Below are 26,252 nucleotides of genomic sequence, written 5' to 3'. Positions count from 1 at the left end.
GTACCTCTCACTTAGATGATGGAATTAGTGAATGTAAGTGTGTTTTAATGGTTGTTATGGGGTGAGACATAAACCCCTATTTATATGAATGGACAAGCTAGGGATCATGTAGTGGCCCGAACTTTTCCATGTTTATATATATATATATTAAATGAAATTATTATTTACATGATTAAGTGTTTCCAACATGTTAAGCAATCAAACTTGTTAAGACTTGATTAATTGAAATAGGTTTCATATAGACAATTGACCACCCAAGTTGACCGGTGATTCACGAACGTTAAAACTTGTAAAAACTATACGATGACATATATATGGTTATATATATAGTTAACATGATTTTATTATAAGTATGTATCTCATTAGGTATTTTAACAATGAGTTATATACATAAAAATGAGACTATTAACTTAAGAAACTCGAAAACGATATATATAACGATTATCGTTATAACAACGTCTTACTAGGTACATATGAATCATATTAAGATATTGATACACTTGGTTAATTATGTTAAATGATAAGTAAATATATTATTAAGTGTATTAACAATGAAATACATATGTAAAAATAAGACTACTAACTTAATGATTTCGAAACGAGACATATATGTAACGATTATCGTTGTAACGACATTTAACTGTATATACATCATACTAAGATATATTATATATCATAATATCATGATAATATAACAATTTAACATCTCATTTGTTATAATAAACAATGGGTTAACAACATTCAACAAGATCGTTAACCTAAAGGTTTCAAAATAACATTTACATGTAACGACTAACGATGACTTAACGACTCAGTTAAAATGTATATACATGTAGTGTTTTAATATGTATTCATACACTTTTGAAAGACTTCAAGACACTTATCAAAATACTTCTACTTAACAAAAATGCTTACAATTACATCCTCATTCAGTTTCATCAACAATTCTACTCGTATGCACCCGTATTCATACTCGTACAATACACAGCTTTTAGATGTATGTACTATTGGTATATACACTCCAATGATCAGCTCTTAGCAGCACATGTGAGTCACCTAACATATGTGGGAACCATCATTTGGCAACTAGCATGAAATATCACATAAAATTACAAAAATATGAGTAATCATTCATGACTTATTTACATGAAAACAAAATTACATATCCTTTATATCTAATCCATACACCAACGACCAAAAACACCTACAAACACTTTCATTCTTCAATTTTCTTCATCTAATTGATCTCTCTCAAGTTCTATCTTCAAGTTCTAAGTGTTCTTCATAAATTCCAAAAGTTCTAGTTTCATAAAATCAAGAATACTTTCAAGATTGCAAGTTTACTTCCAAGTTTTCTAAATCCATTTCAAGTAATCATCCAAGATCAAGAAACCTTTGTTACTTACAGTAGGTTATCTTTCTAATACAAGGTAATAATCATATTCTAACTTTAATTCAATTTCTATAACTATAACAATCTTATTTCGAGTGGAAATCTTACTTGAAATTGTTTTCGTGTCATGATTCTGCTTCAAGAACTTTCAAGCCATCCAAAGATCCTTTGAAGCTAGATCTATTTTTCTCATTTCCAGTAGGTTTATCCAAGGAACTTGAGGTAGTAATGATGTTCATAACATCATTTGATTCATATATATAAAGCTATCTTATTCGAAGGTTTAAACTTGTAATCACTAGAACATAGTTTAGTTAATTCTAAACTTGTTCGCAAATAAAAGTTAATCCTTCTAAATTGACTTTTAAAATCAACTAAATACATGTTCTATATCTATATGATATGCTAACTTAATGATTTAAAACCTGAAAACACGGAAAACACCGTAAAACCGGATTTACGCCGTCGTAGTAACACCGCGGGCTGTTTTGGGTTAGTTAATTAAAAACTATGATAAACTTTGATTTAAAAGTTGTTATTCTGAGAAAATGATTTTCATTATGAACATGAAACTATATCCAAAAATTATGGTTAAACTCAAAGTGGAAGTATGTTTTCTAAAATGGTCATCTAGACGTCGTTCTTTCGACTGAAATGACTACCTTTACAAAAACGACTTGTAACTTATTTTTCCAACTATAAACATATACTTTTTCTGTTTAGATTCATAAAATAGAGTTCAATATAAAACCATAGCAATTTGATTCACTCAAAACGGATTTAAAATGAAGAATTTATGGGTAAAACAAGATTGGATAATTTTTCTCATTTTAGCTACGTGAAAATTGGTAACAAATCTATTCCAACCATAACTTAATCAACTTGTATTGTATATTATGTAATCTTGAGATACCATAGACATGTATACAATGTTTCGACACATCTGTATATATTTCGGAACAACCATAGACACTCTATATGTGAATGTTGGAGTTAGCTATACAGGGTTGAGGTTGATTCCAAAATATATATAGTTTGAGTTGTGATCAATACTGAGATACGTATACACTGGGTCGTGGATTGATTCAAGATAATATTTATCGATTTATTTCTGTACATCTAACTGTGGACAACTAGTTGTAAGTTACTAACGAGGACAGCTGACTTAATAAACTTAAAACATCAAAATATATTAAAAGTGTTGTAAATATATTTTGAACATACTTTGATATATATGTATATATTGTTATAGGTTCGTGAATCAACCAGTGGCCAAGTCTTACTTCCCAACGAAGTAAAAATCTGTGAAAGTGAGTTATAGTCCCACTTTTAAAATCTAATATTTTTGGGATGAGAATACATGCAGGTTTTATAAATGATTTACAAAATAGACACAAGTACGTGAAACTACATTCTATGGTTGAATTATCGAAATCGAATATGCCCCTTTTTATTAAGTCTGGTAATCTAAGAATTAGGGAACAGACACCCTAATTGACGCGAATCCTAAAGATAGATCTATTGGGCCTAACAAACCTCATCCAAAGTACCGGATGCTTTAGTACTTCGAAATTTATATCATATCCGAAGGGTGTCCCGGAATGATGGGGATATTCTTATATATGCATCTTGTTAATGTCGGTTACCAGGTGTTCACCATATGAATGATTTTTATCTCTATGTATGGGATGTGTATTGAAATATGAAATCTTGTGGTCTATTGTTATGATTTGATATATATAGGTTAAACCTATAACTCACCAACATTTTTGTTGACGTTTAAAGCATGTTTATTCTCAGGTGAATACTAAGAGCTTCCGCTGTTGCATACTAAAATAAGGACAAGATTTGGAGTCCTTGTTTGTATGATATTGTGTAAAAACTGCATTCAAGAAACTGATTTCGATGTAACATATTTGTATTGTAAACCATTATGTAATGGTCGCGTGTAAACAGGATATTTTAGATTATCATTATTTGATAATCTACGTAAAGCTTTTTAAACCTTTATTTATGAAATAAAGGTTATGGTTTGTTTTAAAAATGAATACAGTCTTTGAAAAACGTCTCATATAGAGGTCAAAACCTCGCAATGAAATCAATTAATATGGAACGTTTTTAATCAATAAGAACGGGACATTTCAGTTGGTATCAGAGCGTTGGACTTAGAGAACCAGAAAATTTGCATTAGTGTGTCTTATCGAGTTTGTTAGGATGCATTAGTGAGTCTGGACTTCGACCGTGTTTTCTTTAAAAATGATTGCTTAACATTTTTGTTGGAAACTATATATTATTAACATGTATATATTATGTGATATATTAATCTCTTAACATGTTTGATACTGTGTGATAGATGTCTACCTCTAGCACAAATCCCATTGACTCACCTAATAATAACGAAGAGTCGAATATATATTGAACTAATTCACAAGTTCCCGAAGAGGAACCGGAAGAAGAATCAGAACCGGAAGAAGAATCAGAACCGGAAGAGGAGGAACCGGAGGAGGAAATAGAACCGGTGGGGGAAATAATAAAACGGTTAAGTAAAAGAAAATCCTCAACCAACCGACCAAGGTTAATTATGGTCAATGGTGTTTCCGCCAAGGAAGCAAAATATTGGGAGGATTACCAATTCTCCAATGAATCGGATTCCGACGAGAATTCCGATGATGTTATAGAAATTACCCCAACTGAATTTAAAAAAGCAAAAGAAAATAATAAAGGAAAGGGCATAAAAATAGAGAAATCTAATTCCAACCCCGATGAACTTTATATGTATCGTCAACCCCCGAAGTCCTTAAGTTGTAACAATGACCCGGGAACCTCTAAACCACCAGGTTTTTCTAAACCGTTGTGGAAAACGACAGCTAGTATTAGGGAAACATCATATATCCCTAGAAACTTGGCAAAACGAACCAAAACCGAAGAAGAAGAAACGAGCGAGTCGGAATAAGATAGTTGTATTCGTGTGGTGTAATATATGTAATATAGTGTGCTTATGCTTTATGATATATGTAAAAATTGCTTGTATTAATAAGTATTTTTTTATGAATCTAACTCTTGTCTATTTTACAGTTTAAAAACACAAAATGGATAGACAACCCAATATTTTAAGAGACCTACCCGGAGACATGATTGATGTCTAGAGTCGGTCAGAATTTCTCGGCACAACTATTTAAGGCGAGATCAGTTTGTAAGACATTCGAAGAACGTTCCAAGAATGTCTTGGTTTATAAGAGACTTTCGTTTGAAAGATGGGGGATATCACATTGGGATACCCATAAGTTACGATGTGTTTACTTTGACGCAGATATTGCGGGGAACCCAAATGCTATTTTACGCAACGGGTTAAGAAATTATTTTGACTCAATGTATCCGAATATAGGACTTCATGATTTAGAAAAAGCGACTAACATGCAACATAAAGAAGCATGCTATGCTTACGGGTTAGTAATGTTCGCTTCTCACCAAAGTGAGAAAAAGAACATCGGGCTAGAGCTATTAAACAAAACGTTCCCACAAGTGACGGAGTCGGTAATTGGGGTAAGAAATGAAGTTTTTAGGTTATTACGAGACTGTTGGTCATTACGTAACCCTCGTCCCTTTGACGATGTTACAACACGCTGTCTTATCAATGGCCATAACGGTTATGTTCCACAAGACCAAGGATGGGAAGTAGTCCTAGTAAAACCAGAATGCATGACTTGTTTCTGGACGTATGAATTACGTGTCTTTATTGCCTTTGCTGAACGACTTGTGTACTAGCTAGAATTATCTTCACAACTATCTTGTATCAAAGTTATTGTGTGCTATATTTCATGCTTTATGTAAAATAAGCGGTATTGTAAGTTTGTAAAATATTGTATAAAAGTTTGAACGCGAAATATTATTATAATCAGTTTTTCATATAGAATTGTAGTAGTTGAATTGTATATTAGCTACTAAGTATGAACTTAACGGGTAGGTACTACCCGAATTTAAACTTATAAATCGCTAATATGAAGAAAAAGCTTTTATAAATGAGTTCATATTATGCTACAAAATACTATTAACTACTCTTAATATTCTGTATGATTAACTTGTTCCATTTGACTATTTTGAAGGAAATGGCACCGACTACTCGACACACCGTGAATATGAATGAAGAGGAATTCCGTACTTTTCTAGCTTCAAACATAGCCGCAGTACAGGCTGCGCTACATACCAATAATAACCTTGGATCTAGCAGTACAGGAAATCGTGTAGGATGCACCTACAAAGAATTCACTGCCTGCAAACCTTTGGAATTTGATGGAACCGAAGGACCGATCGGATTGAAACGGTGGACCGAGAAGGTCGAATCAGTGTTTGCCATAAGTAAGTGTACTGAAGAGGACAAAGTGAAGTACGCTACGCATACCTTCACAGGTTCTGCGTTAACATGGTAGAATACCTATCTAGAGCAAGTGGGACAAGATGATGCTTACGCACTACCGTGGTCAGCATTCAAGCACTTGATGAACGAGAAGTACCATCCCAGAACCGAGGTCAATAAGCTCAAGACAGAACTTAGAGGGTTACGAACCCAAGGATTTGATATTACCACGTACGAAAGACGATTCACAGAATTGTGCCTATTGTGTCCTGGAGCATTCGAAGATGAGGAAGAGAAGATCGACGCATTTGTGAAAGGATTACCAGAAAGAATCCAAGAAGATATAAGTTCACATGAGCCCGCCTCCATACAACAGGCATGTAGAATGGCTCACAAACTAGTGAACCAGATTGAGGAAAGAATTAAAGAACAGACGGCTGAAGAGGCCAATGTGAAGCAAGTCAAAAGAAAGTGGGCGGAAAACGGTGATAAGAATCACCAACACAACAACAACAGCAATTACAATAATAATCGCAACAATTATCCCAACAATCGCAACATCAATCGCAACTACAACAAACGGTCCAACAACAACAACAACAACAACAACAACAACAACAACAACAACAACAACAACAGCAACTACAACAATCATCCCAACAACAATAACAACCGCAACAACAACAACAATCAGAAGCAGCTATGCCAAAGGTGTGAAAAGTATCACTCGGGGTTCTGCACCAAATTTTGCAACAAGTGTAAAAGAAATGGTCATAGCGCGGCGAAGTGTGAGGTCTACGGACCAGGGGTTAACAGAACGAAAGGAACAAATGATGTCGGAACGAGTAATGGCGGAGCAAGTAGTGTCGAAGCAAGTTATGCCAATGTAGTTTGTTATAAATGTGGAAAATCGGGCCACATTATTAGAAATTGCCCGAACCAGGAGAACACGAATGGACAAGACCGCGGAAGAGTTTTCAATATTAATGCGGCAGAGGCACAGGAAGACCCGGAGCTTGTTACGGGTACGTTTCTTATTGACAATAAATCTGCTTACGTTTTATTTGATTCGGGTGCGGATAGAAGCTATATGAGTAGAGATTTTTGTGCTAAATTAAGTTGTACATTGACGCCGTTGGATAGTAAATTTTTACTCGAATTAGCAAATGGTAAATTAATTTCAGCAGATAATATATGTCGGAATCGAGAAATTAAACTGGTTAGCGAAACATTTAAGATTGACTTGATACCAGTAGAGTTAGGGAGTTTTGATGTGATAATCGGTATGGACTGGTTGAAAGAAGTGAAAGCAGAGATCGTTTGTTACAAAAATGCAATTCACATTATACGAGAAAAAGGAAAACCCTTAATGGTGTACGGAGAAAAGGGCAACACGAAGCTACATCTTATTAGTAATTTGAAGGCACAAAAACTAATAAGAAAAGGTTGCTATGCTGTTCTAGCACACGTCAAGAAAGTACAAACTGAAGAAAAGAGCATCAATGATGTTTCCGTCGCAAAAGAATTTCCCGATGTATTTCCGAAAGAATTACCGGGATTACCCCCACATCGATCCGTTGAATTTCAAATAGATCTTGTACCAGGAGCTGCACCAATAGCTCGTGCTCCTTACAGACTCGCACCCAGCGAGATGAAAGAACTGCAAAGCCAATTACAAGAACTTTTAGAGCGTGGTTTCATTCGACCAAGCACATCACCGTGGGGAGCTCCTGTTTTGTTTGTCAAGAAGAAAGATGGTACATTCAGGTTGTGTATCGACTACCGAGAGTTGAACAAACTTACCATCAAGAACCGCTACCCACTACCGAGAATCGATGACTTATTTGATCAACTACAAGGCTCGTCTGTTTATTCAAAGATTGACTTACGTTCCGGGTATCATCAAATGCGGGTGAAAGAAGATGATATTCCAAAGACTGCTTTCAGAACACGTTACGGTCATTACGAGTTTATGGTCATGCCGTTTGGTTTAACTAATTCACCAGCTGTGTTCATGGACCTTATGAACCGAATGTGTGGACCATACCTTGACAAGTTTGTCATTGTTTTCATTGATGACATACTTATTTACTCAAAGAATGACCAAGAACACGGTGAACATTTGAGAAAGGTGTTAGAAGTATTGAGGAAGGAAGAATTGTACGCTAAATTTTTAAAGTGTGCATTTTGGTTGGAAGAAGTTCAATTCCTCGGTCACATAGTGAACAAAAAAGGTATTAAGGTGGATCCGGCAAAGATAGAAACTGTTGAAAAGTGGAAAACCCCGAAAACTCCGAAACACATACGCCAGTTTTTAGGACTAGCTGGTTACTACAGAAGGTTCATCTAAGACTTTTCCAGAATAGCAAAACCCTTGACTGCATTAACGCATAAAGGGAAGAAATTTGAATTGAAGGATGAACAAGAGAAAGCGTTTCAGTTATTGAAGAAAAAGCTAACTACGGCACCTATATTGTCATTGCCTGAAGGGAATGATGATTTTGTGATTTATTGTGACGCATCAAAGCAAGGTCTCGGTTGTGTATTAATGCAACGAACGAAGTTGATTGCTTATGCGTCTAGACAATTGAAGATTCACGAGAAAAATTATACGACGCATGATTTGGAATTAGGCGAGGTTATTTTTGCATTAAAGACTTGGAGGCACTACTTATATGGGGTCAAAAGTATTATATATACCGACCACAAAAGTCTTCAACACATATTTAATCAGAAACAACTGAACATGAGACAGCGCAGGTGGATTGAATTGTTGAATGATTACGACTTTGACATTCGTTACCACCCGGGGAAGGCAAATGTGGTAGCTGACGCCTTGAGCAGGAAGGACAGAGAACCCATTCGAGTAAAATCTATGAATATAATGATTCTCAATAACCTTACTACTCAAATAAAGGAGGCGCAACAAGGAATTTTAAAAGAGGGAAATTTAAAGGATGAAATACCCAAAGGATCGGAGAAGCATCTTAATATTCGGGAAGACGGAACCCGGTATAGGGCTGAAAGGATTTGGGTACCAAAATTTGGAGATGTGAGAGAAATGGTACTTAGAGAAGCTCATAAAACCAGATACTCAATACATCCTGGAACGGGGAAGATGTACAAGGATCTCAAGAAACATTTTTGGTGGTCGGGTATGAAAGCCGATGTTGCTAAATACGTAGGAGAATGTTTGACGTGTTCTAAGGTCAAAGCTGAGCATCAGAAACCATCAGGTCTACTTCAACAACCCGAAATCCCGGAATGGAAATGGGAAAACATTACCATGGATTTCATCACTAAATTGCCAAGGACTGCAAGTGGTTTTGATACTATTTGGGTAATAGTGGATCGTCTCACCAAATCAGCACACTTCCTGCCAATAAGAGAAGATGACAAGATGGAGAAGTTAGCACGACTGTATTTGAAGGAAGTCGTCTCCAGACATGGAATACCAATCTCTATTATCTCTGATAGGGATGGCAGATTTATTTCAAGATTCTGGCAGACATTACAGCAAGCATTAGGAACTCGTCTAGACATGAGTACTGCCTATCATCCACAAACTGATGGGCAGAGCGAAAGGACGATACAAACACTTGAAGACATGCTACGAGCATGTGTTATTGATTTTGGAAACAGTTGGGATCGACATCTACCGTTAGCAGAATTTTCCTACAACAACAGCTACCATTCAAGCATTGAGATGGCGCCGTTTGAAGCACTTTATGGTAGAAAGTGCAGGTCTCCGATTTATTGGAGTGAAGTGGGGGATAGACAGATTACGGGTCCGGAGATAATACAAGAAATTACCGAGAAGATCATTCAAATTCAACAACGGTTGAAAACCGCCCAAAGTCGACAAAAGAGCTACGCTGACATTAAAAGAAAAGATATAGAATTTGAAATTGGAGAGATGGTCATGCTTAAAGTTGCACCTTGGAAAGGCGTTGTTCGATTTGGTAAACGAGGGAAATTAAATGCAAGGTATATTGGACCATTCAAGATTATTGATCGTGTCGGACCAGTACCTTACCGACTTGAGTTACCTCAACAACTCGCGGCTGTACATAACACTTTCCACGTCTCGAATTTGAAGAAATGTTTTGCTAAAGAAGATCTCACTATTCCGTTAGATGAAATCCAAATCAACGAAAAACTTCAATTTATCGAAGAACCCGTCGAAATATTGGATCGTGAGGTTAAAAGACTTAAGCAAAACAAGATACCAATTGTTAAGGTTCGATGGAATGCTCGTAGAGGACCCGAGTTCACCTGGGAATGAGAAGATCAGATGAAGAAGAAATACCCGCATTTATTTCCAGAAGATACGTCAACACCTCCAACTGCTTAAAATTTCGGGACGAAATTTATTTAACGGGTAGGTACTGTAGTGACCCGAACTTTTCCATGTTTATATATATATTAAATGAAATTGTTATTTACATGATTAAGTGTTTCCAACATGTTAATCAATCAAACTTGTTAAGACTTGATTAATTGAAATAGGTTTCATATAGACAATTGACCACCCAAGTTGACCGGTGATTCACGAACGTTAAAACTTGTAAAAACTATACGATGACATATATATGGTTATATATATAGTTAACATGATTTTATTATAAGTATGTATCTCATTAGGTATTTTAACAATGAGTTATATACATAAAAATGAGACTATTAATTTAAGAAACTCGAAAACGATATATATAACGATTATCGTTATAACAACGTCTTACTAGGTACATATGAATCATATTAAGATATTGACACACTTGGTTAATTATGTTAAATGATAAGTAAATATATTATTAAGTGTATTAACAATGAAATACAGATGTAAAAATAAGACTACTAACTTAATGATTTCGAAACGAGACATATATGTAACGATTATCGTTGTAACGACATTTAACTGTATATACATCATACTAAGATATATTATATATCATAATATCATGATAATATAACAATTTAACATCTCATTTGTTATAATAAACAATGGGTTAACAACATTCAACAAGATCGTTAACCTAAAGGTTTCAAAACAACATTTACATGTAATGACTAACGATGACTTAACGACTCACTTAAAATGTATATACATGTAGTGTTTTAATATGTATTCATACGCTTTTGAAAGACTTAAAGACACTTATCAAAATACTTCTACTTAACAAAAATGCTTACAATTACATCCTCGTTCAGTTTCATCAACAATTCTACTCGTATGCACCCGTATTCGTACTCGTACAATACACAGCTTTTAGATGTATGTACTATTGGTATATACACTCCAATGATCAGCTCTTAGTAGCCCATGTGAGTCACCTAACACATGTGGGAACCATCATTTGGTAACTAGCATGAAATATCTCATAAAATTACAAAAATATGAGTAATCATTCATGACTTATTTACATGAAAATAAAATTACATATCATTTATATCTAATCCATACACCAACGACTAAAAACACCTACAAACACTTTTATTCTTCAATTTTCTTCATCTAATTGATCTCTCTCAAGTTCTATCTTCAAGTTCTAAGTGTTCTTCATAAATTCCAAAAGTTCTAGTTTCATAAAATCAAGAATACTTCCATGATTGAAAGTTTACTTCCAAGTTTTCTAAATTCATTCCAAGTAATCATCCAAGATCAAGAAACCTTTGTTACTTATAGTAGGTTATCTTTCTAATACAAGGTAATAATCATATTCAAACTTTAATTCAATTTCTATAACTATAACAATCTTATTTCGAGTGGAAATCTTATTTGAAATTGTTTTCGTGTCATGATTCTGCTTCAAGAACTTTCATGCCATCCAAGGATCCTTTGAAGCTAGATCTATTTTTCTCATTTCCAGTAGGGTTATCCAAGGAACTTGAGGTAGTAATGATGTTCATAACATCATTCGATTCATACATATAAAGCTATCTTATTCGAAGGTTTAAACTTGTAATCACTAGAACATAGTTTAGTTAATTCTAAACTTGTTCGCAAATAAAAGTTAATCCTTCTAACTTGACTTTTAAAATCAACTAAACACATGTTCTATATCTATATGATATGCTAACTTAATGATTTAAAACCTGGAAACACGAAAAACACCGTAAAATCGGATTTACGCCGTCGTAGTAACACCGCGGGCTGTTTTGGGTTAGTTAATTAAAAACTATGATAAACTTTGATTTAAAAGTTGTTATTCTGAGAAAATGATTTTTATTATGAACATGAAACTATATCCAAAAATTATGGTTAAACTCAAAGTGGAAGTATGTTTTCTAAAATGGTCATCTAGACGTCGTTCTTTCGACTGAAATGACTACCTTTACAAAAATGACTTGTAACTTATTTTTCCGACTATAAACCTATACTTTTTCTGTTTAGATTCATAAAATAGAGTTCAATATGAAAACATAGCAATTTGATTCACTCAAAACGGATTTAAAATGAAGTTATGGGTAAAACAAGATTGGATAATTTTTCTCATTTTAGCTACGTGAAAATTGGTAACAAATCTATTCCAACCATAACTTAATCAACTTGTATTGTATATTATGTAATCTTGAGATACCATAGACACGTATACAATGTTTCGACCTATCATGTCGACACATCTATATATATTTCGGAACAACCATAGACACTCTATATGTGAATGTTGGAGTTAGCTATACAGGGTTGAGGTTGATTCCAAAATATATATAGTTTGAGTTGTGATCAATACTGAGATACGTATACACTGGGTCGTGGATTGATTCAAGATAATATTTATCGATTTATTTCTGTACATCTAACTGTGGACAACTAGTTGTAGGTTACTAACGAGGACAACTGACTTAATAAACTTAAAACATCAAAATATATTAAAAGTGTTGTAAATATATTTTGAACATACTTTAATATATATGTATATATTGTTATAGGTTCGTGAATCAACAGTGGCCAAGTCTTACTTCTCGACGAAGTAAAAATCTGTGAAAGTGAGTTATAGTCCCACTTTTAAAATCTAATATTTTTGGGATGAGAATACATGCAGGTTTTATAAATGATTTACAAAATAGACACAAGTACGTGAAACTACATTCTATGGTTGAATTATCGAAATCGAATATGCCCCTTTTTATTAAGTCTGGTAATCTAAGAATTAGGGAACAGACACCCTAATTGACGCGAATCCTAAAGATAGATCTATTGGGCCTAACAAACCCCATCCAAAGTACCGGATGCTTTAGTACTTCGAAATTTATATCATATCCGAAGGGTGTCCCGGAATGATGGGGATATTCTTATATATGCATCTTGTTAACGTCGGTTACCAGGTGTTCACCATATGAATGATTTTTATCTCTATGTATGGGATGTGTATTGAAATATAAAATCTTGTGGTCTATTGTTATGATTTGATATATATAGGTTAAACCGATAACTCACCAACATTTTTGTTGACGTTTAAAGCATGTTTATTCTCAGGTGAATACTAAGAGTTTCCGCTGTTGCATACTAAAATAAGGACAAGATTTGGAGTCCATGTTTGTATGATATTGTGTAAAAACTGCATTCAAGAAACTGATTTCGATGTAACGTATTTGTATTGTAAACCATTATGTAATGGTCGTGTGTAAACAGGATATTTTAGATTATCATTATTTGATAATCTACGTAAAGCTTTTTAAACCTTTATTTATGAAATAAAGGTTATGGTTTGTTTTAAAAATGAATGCAGTCTTTGAAAAACATCTCATATAGAGGTCAAAACCTCGCAACGAAATCAATTAATATGGAACATTTTTAATCAATAAGAACGGGACATTTCAGATCAACTCCTAGCATTATGGAGTATGCAACTTAATAGTCTCCCATCAAGACTAATTACGTGCAATTCATTATGGTGTAGACTCATTATGAGAATGATTATATTAAGATCACCTCAAAAGTCTAATCATTAAGTCTAAGCATAAATGGTTAGGACATAAGAGTGAGAAATAATAATGATAATAAATAATAAATAATAATTCTAACATTCTCCCACTTGGCAGTATACATATTTATGCTTTTTTATAAATTTGGCAAATTACTTAATTTAACAAATAAGCGTCATTAGGTAGAATTTCTAACGCAAACCAATATAGTCACTTGTATCATTTTCGATACAGGACGCCTATCAATTATACAATTAGTCATTTACATAATTCTGAATTTTCATAATCCATAATGAATTTGAATTTGAATGATAATTAAAACAGAAGTGGTTACCAACATAAACCATTCATAATAATGATAAGCTGATGATGATCGCATTTTACTTCTTTATTTCAACATTTCATATTTGTCTATATATTTAGCTTAGTCATGATGGCAATAATAAAATAACGCATGAGTAATTATTTAAAACAGAGAGTATCGTCTATCTATTTTATATATATATATATATATATATATATATATATATATATATATATATATATATATATATATATATATATTCAACAAGTTTTGTGTGTAAGAATTATTCATGCATAAAATAAAAAATGTGACATATATACAAATTCAGTTACGACTTACAAATCAAACTTGAGTTTCAGACTTCTTAAGTATCACAAAAGTCAAAACATGCAATCTAATATCACCACAGTTAATACATGTAATGTAACCGTGTAATATTGAAAAAAAAATGAGACGGTTTCGAGTAACATAATGAGTTGAACCGTAACATCAAAAAGTAAGTGTTGGAGAAATTTTTTATTTTTTTTTTATCTTCATCATTACTTTCATTATATTTGCAAGATATTAAAATTGAAAGTCAATTTTATTTAATATCATTGCTCATGAAGATTAATGTCTCGTAATAACATATAGTTATATATCTTGATCTAGATATATTGATCAAATTGATTATAATATATAACAACAACGTAAATATCATCTCAATGTTCAAATTAACCATGATAATATATATTGGTTCCTTATATCATTGTGAATGGCAGGAACATAAAACATAGTAAATTATGATGCTTAGCAGTAGTTGATTACATGATTACAACAATATGGATCATATTCATATATTTATCCAATTATTGATACACTATTCAAAAGATTATGAATCTTTTAGTTATCAAACATAAACAAAAAACGGATGTTAATATATATGAAAAAAAAAATATTTGCTCTTGATACTACATGTTAGACACATTATAATCATGGTAATCATGTAATTCATAATATCATGACATAAAGATTAAAGCATTGGACTTACGTGAGTTGAGAGATGATGAAGCCATTGAATAAAGTGTGGATGTTGATCTTTTACTTGTAACTCTCACTTAGATGATGGAATTAGTTAATGTAAGTGTGTTGTAATGGTTGTTATGGGGTGAGACATAAACCCCTATTTATATGAGTGGACAAGCTAGGTTTCAACTCCTAGCATTATGGAGTATGCAACTTAATAGTCTTCCATCAAGACTAATTAAGTGCAATTCATTATGGCGTAGACTCATTATGAGAATGATTATTAAGATCACCTCAAAAGTCTAATCATTAAGTCTAAGCATAAATGGTTAGGACATAATAGTAAGAAATAATAATGATAATAAATACGTAGTAATAAATAATAATTCTAACAGAGACGATTGAACAAGTTGTGAAACTGGACATGTATTCACCAGATCGGTTTGCGGGTCAACTTTTTTTCTTTGACCCGAGACCTCAAATATCGTTTACTGCTGAAGATCTGTCTCGAGCTCCAGCTGAGATTCTTGGAAGAAATAGTCATGGTACGTTGTACAAAGCCACTTTAGGTGGGGGACAGATGTTGACAGTTAAGTGGTTGAGAGTTGGATTGACTAAAAACAAAAAAAGAATTTACGAAGGAGATTAAGAAGATTGGAATGATGATTAATCCTAATGTTGTGCGACTAATTGCTTATTATTGTGGCCCACGAGAACAGGAACGACTTTCCTTGGCCAACTACATTGAGGGGGATAGCTTGGCTTTACATCTTTATGGTGCGTATTTCCTTCATCTAGTTACTCTCTTCGGTTAGTCACGTCATAATGGGTAATTATTATCTATATATCTAATAGACAAAATACTGTCCCACTATTCACCAATAGTAATCGGGGGTATTTTCGCCATTTCATATTTTTTTGTCTCCAACGATAAAAGAAGCTAACTTTTGTAAAAAAACCAACCCTTCAATGTTACCAAAAGATGTCGAAAAAATTTTTTTTTTTACAAAAAAATTAACTAACTCTTTTTTTTTTCCTTCTTTACTTCCTCAACGTTCAAAGAGACAACTTTCATAAAAGGAACAACCCTTCAATGCTAACAAAAGATGTCGAAAAACATTCTTTTTTACAAAATAGATCAACTAACTTTCAAAAAAAAAAAAACGAACGCTAAAAGAATAAACTTTTACAAAAGAAACAACCCTTCAATGTTAGATGCCGAAAAAAATTCTTTTTTAAAAATAGATCAAGACATTTTTTTAAACTCGCATTCAAAACGGAGTCCCATACACGAAGCGAGGACTCCACCACTAGTTTTTCTACTAAACGGGTAATTTTCCCATTTAAAGGCTTAAACTTTATTTTCATATATTTACTTTTAGTGTGCTAAGTGTGATGTTAAAAAGTTTATTGTTAAATATATGATAATTCAAGAGGAGGTATGCATGAAAAATGCCCCGTGGTGTAATTCAACTTGTTCGTCTCTTTAATATCTTATTATGATTATGAATGAATTACCCCTTTGACCCAATATTAGGGGTGTAAAGTTACCCAAATTAACCGATTGTTATATGAAAATAGTTAAGGTTGCTATTCTGACTTATTTAGCTATAAATGCGTCGATCTGGGTGATCATGGTTCATGTCTATGGTTTTAAACTGCTTGCATGTCACACAATGTAAATTTTCTCCTAAACTGTTTTAGACAGAAAAATTCAGATCGTTAATAATAATAATGATATAATCTAACCTGACCTGACCCGTACATGGTATTAACCATTTTGACAAGTTGCCCCGTCGGATTCGCTCCTTCTGCCTCTGTTATTATGCGTTTGACATTTTTCTATGCAGAGACAACACCTCGAAGGTACTCCCTGCTATCCTTTAGCCAACGGCCGAAGCTTGCCGTTGACGTGGCACGAGGCCTATCCTACCTTCATAGTAAAGGCATGGCCCATGGAAACCTTAAACCGCAAACATTATCTTGGAGGGCCCACAATACGACGCATGGCTAACCGACTTCGGTCTCCACCGTCTCTGCAAGTGTTGGAAGATTTATGTACCAAAGCTGTTTGAAGATTTTTTGGAATGTTACTTTTTGGTTAATTGGGTTTCGAGCCTTATTATTTGTTTGGGCTAAACGAAGTCACGATTCATTGTTTTCTTCCTCCACTTGATTTTTTAGTTTGTGTAAAGGTCACATGTTCTAATTGCAAGAAAGAACAACAAATCTATTGTAACGACCCAACCCTCGGTATACCAAAAACACGACCCAAAAAAATTTTTGAACCTGTACATCTGGACGGCGTCCAGATTCCTGGACGGCGTCCAGTACTGAAGCCTTGGACGGCGTCCAACACTTTAGGAAGGCGTCCAATTGAACTAACGGGGACTGATCAGTTTTCTTTTACACGTGAACGAAAAACCCGCTACCCGACACTTTCCAACGTAACAAATTATCACAATATACCAATATAAGTAAAACTAAAAGATTTCCACAATAAAAACTAGTTTTACATCGCGGGGCCCACATATGCCCAAAATACCATTAAGTACGAAATACGAGTTTCGACCACAAAAAGTTTAATTGCCAAACGTCACTAGAGCATGGTGTTTGGAGTTAAACTACCCAAATCTTGGTCGAACTTCCAAAAAGCTATAACCCCCGAAAGCCACTAATCCGTGCGAATACATTTGCCCTTATCCAAGCCGGATCCTAAAAAGGTAAACAACGAGAGGGTAAGCTAACGCTTAGTGAATGAAATAATTATACACATACATATATAATATACTTACATGCAATCACCTACACAGTTACCTCATACATGCTAGCAATTTAAATGAAATACCAACGCGAGGTATAACGCTAAAATCTCCAAAACCACAAGCTAGCACAAACAATAGCATACATAACTCGAACGATATAATACGCCACACAACAACACATAACCATGGTTAACCAATAGTACGGGGAAATGGTACTTCGAATTTTCCATCGGTGTTCCCAACAACCGTTAGTGTACAACGGAGTATAACACTAACCCCTGAGTGGTATCGTACACGCGAACTTTAACCCACCCGTCACGTGAAATGTGGTATCGAACACGCGAACCTTAAACCCACACTCCACGCCCACGCACATGATTATATGGTATCGAACACGCGAACTTTAACCCATACATCACGCCCACACACACACATGGTATGGCATCGGACACGCGAACTTTAATCCATACCACATGCTAATACGATGCGGTATCGAACACGCGAACTTTAAACCCACATCGTACCCTACACAAGTAAATACATTATATACACACACGTATAATTATTCCACTCACCTTGTCGACTTGGCGAGATTCCCAATAACAACTTGTAACCTTCAAGGCGAGTCACCTAGCACAATTAATTTCCAATTAATTCACATAACAAGTTGGGCTAACCACCATCTAACCTCACTAGTGCATTTATGACCCAAAGGGGTACTTATAACCCATTTGCACTAGAATCATATAATAGAGGTCAAAACTCACAACAAATCACTAGAAGCTAGTGATTTAGGCTCTAAGACTTCCATCAACACATATCTAGGGTGTTTGATACCCAATTAATCCCGCTAGGTCAAACCTACCCATTTGACCCATTTCAAGTCAACCATGAATCCTAGAACAAATCTTACTAACAACATACGTGAGCTAGTGATTAACTAACCCATTAAGACACATTAACACCATTTAAAACCTTGAAACCCTAGGTTAGTAAATCTTGAGTCTATCATGACTCAACCTTACCCAAAACCCCCAAAATCGCCAATTATGGGTTTTATGTTCAACACTAACCCAAACCCTAACCCCTTAACACTAATTAAGTAAGGAAATGAAGATTAGTACTTACCACTACATCACCACGTAGCTAGCGACTAGATGAACAACTTTATCACTCGAGGTAAGACCCGAAATTAGCTTCTTCTTCATTTGCTTGAGTTTTCTCACACTAGAAATCTCTCTCTCTCTCTAAACTTGAAGTGGTAGGGTTGAGGTTGTTGAAAGTGGAGTAATGACACACTCCAAAACTGATCTAATGGCCTCAAACTCGTTCCATTGTGAAAATACCAAAATACCCTTCTAAAATATCAAAAAAACCAAACAGCTGCCCGCTAGTTCATCTGGACGGTGTCCCATAATCTGGACGGCGTCCAGTCATTCAATGTTGGACGGCATCCCAATCTTTTGGACGACGTCCCAACTAACTGGGAAAACAGGATGTTACAACTCTCCCCCACTTGATCCGGATTGCGTCCTCGCAATCCACGCCGCATGACACGCAGGAAGATAAACCAACACAAATTCTTCGGGTTCCCATGTAAACTCGAAATCTTTAGTACGACGCCATTGGACCTTAAAAGTCCTCACCTCTTTGTTACGCAACATCTTCACCTTTTCATCAAGTATAGCAATCGGCTATTCCACATACTCTAACTTGTTGTTCAACCCGATCTCATCTAGTGGCATCCAAGACGAATCATCCGTAAGACACTTACGGAGATGGGAAACATGAAATGTATTATGGATCCCCGCAAGCTCTTCGAGTAATTCCAAACGATACGCAAGTTCGCCAACACGAGCTAAAACCTTAAATGGCCCAATAAACTGAGGAGCTAACTTTTCCCGTTTTCGAAACCGAATAATACCCTTCCACGGCGAAACCTTGAGCATCACCATGTCCCCCTCGTGAAACTCGATCGGTCGCCTACATTTATCGACATAGGATTTTTTTTTATCCTGCACCGCTTTTAAACGAGCCCGAATCATTTCGATTTTACTATTCGTCTCCAATACCAAGTCGGTGCTCCCGACTTCCCTTTGAACCACTTCGCCCCAACAAATCGGGGTTCGACACCTTCTACCATATAACATCTCATATGGTGGCATTCCAATACTAGAGTGAAAACTATTATTGTACGAGAATTCCACCAAAGGCAAGTGTTCATCCCAACTACCACCGAAATCAATAATACACGCTTGCAACATATCCTCCAATGTTTGATTCGTACGTTCTGTTTGACCGTCCATTTGAGGATGGTACGCCGTACTCATATTCACCCTCGTACCCATATCTTCATGAAACTTCTTCCAAAATCGAGAAGTAAAACGCGTTTCCTGATGCGAAACGATAGACACGGGAACGCCATGTCTCGATATCACTTCTTTAATGAACATCTTCGCTAGTGCCTCCGATGTAATTGCTTCTTTGATAGGAAGAAATAATGCACTCTTCGTCAATCTATCAACAATCACCCAAATAGTATCAAATTGGGTCTTTGTCATCTTTGGCAACTTGGTAATAAAATCCATGGTAATATGCTCCCACTTCCACATCGGAATTTCTAGTGGTTGCAACTTACCATACGGCTTTTGGTGTTTGACTTTAACTTGCAAACACGTGACGCATTGCTCAACATACTTAACAACGTCGCATTTCATGCCAGGCCACCAATAATCTTTCCTCAAATCAAGGTACATTTTCGTCGCACTCGGATGAATGGAATACTTAGACTTGTACGCTTCGTCAAGAAGCACTTTTCGGAATTCCCCCATCCTTGGTATCCACACTCTTCCTTGAAAGGACAACAAACCTTGAGAGCCCAACGTAATAAACTCCGTTTGCCCCACGATCCGCTCTTCACGTTTATTATGGACAAAGGCTTCAATTTGAATCTCACCGAGCTTTCGAGAAAGTAGTTAGTAATTGTCATGCGCAACAATCCTAAACGTAATGCCGGATGTTGACTCTTTCGACTTAAAGAATCCGCGACTACATTCGCCTTGCCCGGATGGTAAAGTATCTCACAATCATAATCCTTCACCACATTCATCCATCTACGTTGACGATAATTCAAATCCCGTTGATCAAAAAGATGTTTCAAACTCTTGTGATCCGAATAAATCGTACACTTGACACCATACGAGTAGTGGCGCCAAATTTTCAAAGTATGGACCACCGCCGCTAATTCGAGATCATGAGTCAGGCATCTCTTTTCATGTTCCTTTAATTGGTGAGAGGCGTAAACGATGACTTTACCTCGTTGCATTAGAACACACCCGAGCCCATTTAAAGAGGCATAACAATAAACCGTCATATCAACTACACCTTCCGGCAACACTAAGACCAGAGCTTGACACAACTTCTCTTTTAATAATTGGAAAGCAATTTCTTGCTCATTTTCCCAATTAAATCTCATGTTCTTCCTCGTCAATTTCGTCAATGGAGAAGCAATCTTAGAAAAGTCTTGGATAAACCGACGATAATAACCGTCCAATTCGAGAAAACTTCAGATTTTTGTAGGCGTAGTCGGTTGTCCCCAACTCTTCACCGTCTCTATCTTCCCCGGATCTACTTGAATACCATCCTTGTTCACAATATGGCCAAGGAATTGAACCTCCCTTAGCCAAAATTCACATTTCGAGAACTTAGCATACAACTTCTCCTTCCGCAACGTTTTCAACACACCACGCAAATGGTGTTCATGTTCCTTCATACTCTTTGAATAAACAAGTATGTCGTCAATGAACACAATTACCGACTTGTCCAACATAGGTTGGCACACTCGGTTCATAAGATCCATGAATGCCACCGATGCATTCGTAAGACCAAAAGGCATAACTACAAACTCAAAATGCCCGTAACGCGTTTGAAAAGCCGTTTTCTCAATATCTTCCTCATGGACCCGCATTTGATGATAGCCGGACCATAGGTCAATTTTTGAGAAATACGTCGCACCTTGGAGTTGGTCAAACAAATCGTCAATCCTAGGCAATGGATCACGTTTCTTGATCGTCACTTTATTCAACTCCTGATAGTCAATGCACATCCGCATACTACCATCTTTCTTCTTCACGAACAACACCAGAGCACCCCATAGCGAAGAACTCGGTCGAATAAAACCCTTCTCAAGTAACTCTTAGGTTTGATTTAACAATTCTTGCATTTCCGTCGGTGCTAAACGATAAGGAGTTTTAGCAATGGGAGTAGCTCCCGGAACCAACTCAATGCGAAATTCAACTTGTCTTTCTGCCGGAACACCTGGTAACTCATCCGGAAAAATGTCTTCGAATTCATTAACCACCGGAATCTCGCGAATGGGTGGTGGCTCATCACGAGTATCAACAACATGGGCAAGAAAAGCCATGCCACCACTAACAAGGAAATGACGTGCCCGTGCAAAAGTGCATATCGGCACAAGTCTTCTACGCTTATCGCCATGAATGATTAACTCTCCCCCACTTGGGGTCTTCACCCGAATAGATTTTTCATGGCATGCAATATCGGCTCTATTATGATCGAGCCAATCCATACCAACCACGATATCAAAATCACCCAAAGTCATCGGGATGAGATCAATTTTAAAGTTTTCAGCACCAAACACGACATTACAATTTTTACACACATCAACCACTAGCACCGTCTTGCCATCCGCTATTTCGACTTCTACCGGACGACTTAACTTAGCTAACGGTTTATTAAGTTTAGGCACAAATTTTGAAGACACAAACAATAAACTTGCACCGCTATCAAATAAAATCCTCACCGGATTAGAGTTAACCATGAAAGTACCTGAGACGACTTCATTGGATTGCTTAGCTTCATTATTAGTCATCAAATAATTACGCCCCCTTGCCAACCCCGCTGCCTTCTCTATCCTCTTAACTTGATCATTTCGGAGATCGGGGCACTCCGACTTTTGGTGCCCTTCTTTTTGACAATTATAACATGTGATCACATTATCACGCGGTTTTGGGCAGTCACGAGAGTAATGACCTCTTTGTCCACAATTGAAACTTGTGATCAAGTGACCACTAGAAGCACCTTTCTTCACACTACCAACACTTTCGGATGCTCCCTTACTCTTCTTGTTCGAAAAACTAGAAGCTTCAAACTTTCTTTTACTTGGCGCATAACTAACCGGACTTGCAGCTTGCGCTTCAAACCCTTTTGCCACCGCCAAAAGCTTAGCAAAAGTCTCAACATGACCAATACTAATTTTACCCTTCAAATCATCTCTAAGGGTTGCATGAAAGTCTTCCATTAACAATTGATCATTCCCCACATACTCGGGGCAAAAACGCGCTTTAGCGAGAAAATTGGTTTTGAGAGTGTTTAGGTCCAAAGACCCTTGACGCATGTTCCTTAACTCGTTGCACAATTTGAAAAGATCCGCTTGTGTACGATATTCAAGGAAAAACTCCTTCTTGAACTCCGCCCAAGATAAACCCACAAAAGCTGCATCACCCACCATATCAATTTTACCATCGAGCCAATCTTTAGCATGGACCCTCAACAAACTAGTATAGCAAGCCACGTCTTCCTCTCGGGTGGGCACTCGGTCGTGTGAAAACAACCTTCAACATCGGAGATCCAAGCTGCACTTTTCATGGGGTCGGGATCCCCATGAAAGTGAGGAGGCTTAGTCGCCAAGAAGTTCTTATAACTAAACTCCAACTCGCCCCCATTTTGAGGTCTAGGAAACCTCCTTTCAACTTCATATTTGACGGCATTTGACATTCGTTCTTGGATCATATCGATAATTTGTTCCGAAACCGACTCTTCGAGAATTTGTTTAACCCTTCGTGAGAAAACCGAAACATAGTTTTCTAAAGCGGCCTCAATTTTGGTAGTCATCTCATCTTCCTCTACATGAGAGGGACCACCATTGCCATTCGTATCCGTTCCGTTTCTCATCTTCATTCTAAAGATTAGAAAATGGATTAGACATCACCAACAAATTAATACAAATATATACCAATGCATATGCCGCACACACACCACTTCTAGCTCGATGCTTGTCGCACGTCCTTGCTAGACTTGGCTTGCAACCGTAATAGTGGTCGCGACCCACTATTACGCTCACATGCCATGCCACGCTCAAACGCATCACAACCATCTCGCTCGATGTTCAAAATAATAGCACATGATTAGTAACATCATAGTATAGCATAGTTAGTCCGCCGATGCATCTAAGAACTAATCATAAATCGCACTGACCCGTAGTCCAACAAGTCCCGCATATAATTCAACAACACAAAAGTCTAAGTCTAGGAGCCTATCTCAAGTCACCTAAATCCCTTAGACCATGCTCTGATACCACTTGTAACGACCCAACCCTCGTTATACCAAAAACACGACCCAAAAAAAATTTTGAACCTGTACATCTGGACGGCGTCCAGTACTGAAGCCTTGGACGGCGTCCAATTGAACTAACGGGGACTGATCAGTTTTCTTTTACACGTGAACGAAAAACCCGCTGCCCGACACTTTCCAACGAAACAAATTATTACAACATACCAATATAAGTAAAACTAAAAGATTTTCGCAATAAAAACTAGTTTTACATCGCGGGGCCCACATATGCCCAAAATACCATTAAGTACGAAATACGAGTTTCGACCACAAAAACTTTAATTGCCAAACGTCACTAGAGCATGGTGTTTGAGGTTAAACTACCCAAATCTTGGTCGAACTTTCAAAAAGCTATAACCCCCGAAAGCCACTAATCCGTGCGAATACATTTGCCCTTATCCAAGCCGGATCCTAAAAAGGTAAACAACGAGAGGGTAAGCTAACGCTTAGTGAATGCAATAATTATACACATACATATATAATATACTTACATGCAATCACCTACATAGTTACCTCATACATGCTAGCAATTTAAATGAAATACCAACGCGAGGTATAACGCTAAAATCTCCAAAACCACAAGCTTGCACAAACAATAGCATACATAACTCGAACGATATAATACGCCACACAACAACACATAACCATGGTTAACCAATAGTACGGGGGAATGGTACTTCGAATTTCTCATCGGTGTTCCCAACAACCGTTAGTGTATAACGGAGTATAACACTAACCCGTGAGTGGTATCGTATACACGAACTTTAACCCACCCGTCACGTGAAATGTGGTATCGAACACGCGAACCTTAAACCCACACTCCATGCCCACGCACATGATTATATGGTATCGAACACGCGAACTTTAACCCATACATCACGCCCACACACACACATGGTATGGCATCGGACACGCGAACTTTAATCCATACCACATGCTAATACGATGCGGTATCGAACACACGAACTTTAAACCCACATCGTACCCTACACAAGTAAATACATTATATACACACACGTATAATTATTCCACTCACCTTTTCGACATGGCGAGATTCCCAATAATAACTTGTAACCTTCAAGGCGAGTCACCTAGCACAATTAATTCCCAATTAATTCACATAACAAGTTGGGCTAACCACCATCTAACCTCACTAGTGCATTTATTGTGACGACCCGTAAATTTCCGATCAAATTTAAACTTAATCTTAATATGATTTCGACACGATAAGCAAAGTCTGTTAAACTGAACCTCAAAAACTTTGAACTGTTTTCTTACATTCATTAAACTTCGACTGCTCACGATGATTCACGAACAATAGTTTATATATGTATATATATTTACACGCCTGCTTGTTCAATTGATTGATAATTATGGTTGTACTATAGATGTGTGTACTCCGTGTTTCTCTACTTGAAATTTTGTTACTTGATATTAAATTTCTTGAATTATTGTTGCTTAACCTTAACCGTATACATTAGAGAGATAATAAGATATTGGAATGGTTAGATCTTAGAATGTTAATTTAATATTTGTTGTTCAATAATGTGTGGCTTTATGTGGTCATTGCCTTATACAGTAAAGGATATGCAAATCTACTTTAATTGTTTTATGTTATTATTATTTCTTTAGTTGCCTTTATTAGAGAAAATATTAACTACATGTAACCATAACCTATTACTATTGATTGTGAGTTATAGTCCCACTTTTAAAATCTAATATTTTTGGGATGAGAATACATGCAGCTTTATAAATGTTTTACAAAATAGACACAAGTACGTGAAACTACTTTCTATGGTTGAATGATCGAAGCCGAATATGCCCCTTTTTGCTTGGTAGCCTAAGAATTAGTAAACCAGTCTACTAATTGACGCGAATACTAAAGATAGATCTATTGGGCCTAACAAACCCCATCCGTTGTAGCGGATGCTTTAGTACTTCGATGTTGTTTTATCATGTCCGATGAATGTCCCGGAATGATAGGGGATATTCTTATATGCATCTTGTTAATGTCGGTTACCAGGTGTTCAATCCATATGAATGATTTTTGTCTCTATGCATGGGACGTATGTTTATGAGAAATGGAAATAT

The 26,252-nt window shown here is 36.1% G+C and overlaps 1 pseudogene; it reads left to right on the top strand.

Moving 5' to 3' along the window:
• LOC139864034 (probable inactive receptor kinase At5g10020) overlaps positions 1–17,124 on the top strand; it is a 73,294-nt pseudogene extending 56,170 nt beyond the window's left edge.
• The last annotated feature ends 9,128 nt before the right edge of the window (positions 17,125–26,252 follow it).

This window comes from Rutidosis leptorrhynchoides, chromosome 8 (assembly GCF_046630445.1).
Source record: "Rutidosis leptorrhynchoides isolate AG116_Rl617_1_P2 chromosome 8, CSIRO_AGI_Rlap_v1, whole genome shotgun sequence".
Lineage (NCBI taxonomy): Eukaryota > Viridiplantae > Streptophyta > Magnoliopsida > Asterales > Asteraceae > Rutidosis > Rutidosis leptorrhynchoides.
The sequence above is the reverse complement of the archived record's forward strand: the minus strand, read 5'-3'. Positions and strand labels throughout refer to the sequence as shown.